Genomic DNA, 4,220 nt, shown 5'->3' with positions numbered 1-4,220 from the left:
TCGAGAGTATAGAGTTCACCGAGTCCACACTGCAGGGTCCGCTGGAGAACACGTATATGATTTTTGGAAGAGCATTAAAAAAACCCCAAAGTTCTCCTAATTAGTCCCTTAGAGGATCTTTAAAACAAACAAAAGTGTAAAATTTAATCCCCCTGGTGTCATTTAACAGCATCCTAGTAAAATGTTATGTGCTCCAATGGAGTCTGAAAGCTCAGGCAGGCAAGTTATGGGACTGTAATCTGGAGGCAGGCAAAGCTGGATGCTTGAGAAAACACTACATATGAGAAGAGGTACACTGGGAGAATTGGTACCACAACCATTCTCACTAGCGCTCTCTCTCTCTCTCTCTCTCTCTCTCTCTCTCTCTCTCTCTCTCTCTCTCTCAGTTCACTCCACTCCACTCACTATACTTCTACTTAATAGCATTTGAACTGAAATGAAACAAAGTCCCCTCCTCCATGCCTGACACCTTCCATTTCTAAAAGCACAATCCAATAAAACAGTGGCCTACAAAGGGAACTTGATACCAGATTCTTTACCTACTGAATCTAGTCTCAGGACACGAGTGAGAGCAGCAGAGGCTGGAAAACACTGGATTCTGTTTCTTCAGCTTTGCCTTTAAATGTGGAGACCACACATGAGTAGTGGGCAGAGCCTGGATGAGGGTGTGCTGCCTGCCTGGACTGCAGAGGGCAGGTCCTGGCAGCAGTAGGGAGACTTTTTGTGTCAGTGATGGCTTTGTCTGAATTGATCCTGGTTTCCATGACAGCCAATCTCAATAATTTGAGCTTTCCACAGCAGGGATTTTAAGGGTCAAACTATTCTTTAAATCACCTGGTTTTCCATCCCAGGGCAATCACCTTGCATATTGGCTGTTTGAATGTTGAGATTGCCTCTTTATGAGAGAATATTGAAAACGCTTTCCCACAGAACTATTAGCATATCAAAATCCATGCACACAAACTCCGAGGGGATTCTTCTCCCAAACCACATCTGCATGGAATGGACTTCTGAAATGATTTCATTGCTGTTGAAGGTTTTGCGAAAGTCAAGGATGTGTTTTCATTTGTAAAGAGAATGAAGAAAGCATCTTTGAGAATACTGACACGAAGACCAGACTAGTAATCTGTCCATTTATTTATCCACCCTATGGCTACTTTACAAATCATATATGAATCGACTAGCTTGCTTTCAGCTCATTTTGGTACGTAGAAACTATGGTTAATCTTTTTATTTAGTAATGTCCTATACCATAAACAGAATCATAAGTGGTTGGATGAGTCTGACAATGTTAAATACCATAGTCATTTCTAGACATCTCATGTTAAACAGCAGAGGCAAGACATGTAAGGCATATTTGGAAGAACTATTACTATCACTTAGAGGAATCTTACTGAACCTTTGACTGTGATTTGCAAATCACAGTTGAACAAGGAAATGTAGGTTTCAGTACCAGACTTGTGTGCTGTGGAGGTGACATGCTAATCACTCCTGCATGTGCATACATGTCAGGCACTATCTGGGGAATGCATTACATCTCAGACCTCAGAATCCTGGCAAGAAGGATGCCAATGGAGTCCTACTGCTAAGATTTTTCCAATCTCTCACATTTGAGTCTGTGCCTGAGCCATAAGACAAGAATTTTGCAGTACAAAGTCCTAAAGATACAAAATACTCATACAAACTGAACCAAAAGCACCATGAACAGTTGTAAGCAAATGGAATGAAAAGATTTTAAAAGTAATAAAGAGGTAAGGGAGGATATTACATAATGTCATTTCTGCAAGAAGCAATTTTATCATATGTATTCATTCCCAAGCAAGTATATAAAGCAAATATTAATGAATGCAAAGAAGAGATTAATTTCCATACAATAGCAGATGACTTATTCAGACAAAAATATCAATAAAGAAGGGGAAGTATTAGTGGAAGTCAGGAGACAATGGGCCTGAGAGGAAACTCCTTTCAATGATCCAGAACATACATATTTTCCACTAACCCACAGGACATGACAGGTCAATTAAATAATCCAAGCAAGAAATTATAATACATTTGAATTTTGTTGAGCATCTTTTCTGACCACCAATGCAAGGAAACTAGAAATTGATCAGTAAAAATACATATTGACTCTGTTTTGTCATCTGACTCACACCTCACACACACACACACACACACACACACACACACACACACACACACACACACACTAAAATTGCAAGGAGTCTTAACTACAAAGGAAACAGTAATAGTTATTAAATAGTCAACCAAATGAAAATGTAATAATAATAATTCTTACAAAATGATGACAGAAAAGAGAAAATAGGTGGAAGAGCTAGAGATAATAAGGGTGTGGCCCACTATAAACAACCAAGTCAACTGTGGGATTCATGCAATATGATCAAAGACCTTAGCTACAGGTAGAGGTTATGAGCTTGGATAACAGCAAGGCTGGGGTACATGTTGCATACAAGAAAAACATCATTCAGTGGTATTGGCTACAACCTATTAATGATGTCAGATTTAAAAAAAATGTCAGCATGCTGTATCCATGAGTGACCAAGTCATTTCCAGAGTAAACCATTTTCTCAGTGCTGTAGAATATAAAATAACACCTGGTCTTTCAGTTAAGGTCTTATTGTTATGAAGAGATACCATGACCATGGCAACTCTTATAAAGGAACCCGTTTACTTGCAGATGGCTTATAGGTCAGAGGTTTATTTTATGATCATCATGACAGAAAGTATGGAAAAGTGCAGGCAAACATGATGCTGGATGAGCTGAGAGTTTTACATCTTGATCTGCAGGCAACAGAGGGAGATTGTGTCACATTGAAAGTAGCTTGAACATATGAGACCTTAAAGCCTTCCCCCACTGTGACACACTTCCTCCAGCAAGGCCACACCTATTTCAGTAAGGTCATACTTCCTGGAAAGGCCACTCTCTATGTACCAAGCATTCAAACACATGAGTGTATAGGGGTGTCATACTTATTCAAGCCACCACACACATTATGCTGGTGAGCATGCATATAGAGTGAATAAGTTGAAGCAGTTAAATCTGTACATATAGTCAATACCTACCCTTGGCAACTCAGTAGTCAGTAAGTCAGTATCAACATAGATGATTCAAACAACCCTACCAACCAAGGTGACATAACCATAATAGTTATTGTGAATATGGGATATTTTTAAACTAAATTCTTTCCTTCTTCCTTCCTTCTCCTTCTCCTTTCTTTCTCTCTTTCTTCAATTCTTCCTCTCTTCCTTCCCCCCTCTCCCTCTCTCTTCCTTTCTTTCCTTCTTTCTTCTATGTATATGAGCACGCTATCACTCTCTTTAGACACACCAGAAATGGGAATCAGATCCCATTAGAAATAGCTGTGAGCCATCATGTGGTAACTAGGAATTAAACTCAGAACCTGTCGAGGAGCAGTCTGCGCCCTTAACCATTGAGCCATCTCTCTGGCCCCTCCTTCCTTCTTTTTCTTTCTTTCTGCTGTTTGAGAAATGGTCTTATGTGCCCAAATTGCCTTCAGACTCGCTACACAGGTAAAGATGGCCTATAACTCCTCATTTTTCTGCCTCCACATCTCAAGTGGAGATTGCAGAGCTGTGTTATCACACCCTGCTTAGATTGTTTCTTGGTTTGAAAAGTAAATAGAAGTAAAACTCTTTTTAAAAAGAACCTGAAGTTAGGTGAGTGGGAAAGAGAAGGCAGATCTGGGAAGAGTTGAAAGAGGGTTGTATTAAGACATTGTATGAAATTTTCAAAGAATTCATTAAAAAATACTTAAAAAACAAATATACTACCTCTAGAGGCATTGCATGTGTGGTTGCTGGGTCACATGTATGTTAGTAGTTGGATGAAAAAAGAGACACTTAGTCTATGATGAGTATTCTGACCTATGGTCATCTGAATGATTAATAGCCTAGCATTCCCTGGCAAAAAGAGAGTCTGAGATGACCACCAGTCTTGTAATAGGCCGGCCCAGATAGGCTCCCAGGGCTGGAAGCAAGCCAGAGACTAGAAGAACCCTGCCTGTGACTACAGATCCTGGGTGGGAGTGAGCCTGAGAGAGACGACCCTTGCAAGGGGCTACTTAAGTGGGTTGGGTGAGGCGTGAGCCTGAAACAAACACCAGGCAATTGCTAGCCTAAGATGACCAACAGGCTGGAATTGTGCAGGCCTGGGGGTCAGACCATGGGAAATATGACCCCCA

General features: G+C 40.5%; 1 non-coding gene across 1 annotated transcript; it reads left to right on the top strand.

The window, feature by feature from the left end:
• Positions 1-3,805: 3,805 nt before the first annotated feature.
• Positions 3,806-3,937, top strand: LOC116906468. Its single transcript, XR_004388721.1, has one exon. It is a non-coding gene; the product is annotated as a small nucleolar RNA SNORA17 (small nucleolar RNA).
• The last annotated feature ends 283 nt before the right edge of the window (positions 3,938-4,220 follow it).

This window comes from Rattus rattus, chromosome 7 (assembly GCF_011064425.1).
Source record: "Rattus rattus isolate New Zealand chromosome 7, Rrattus_CSIRO_v1, whole genome shotgun sequence".
NCBI lineage: Eukaryota > Metazoa > Chordata > Mammalia > Rodentia > Muridae > Rattus > Rattus rattus.
Note: the sequence above shows the minus strand (reverse complement) of the source record. Positions and strands in the feature narration are given on the sequence as shown.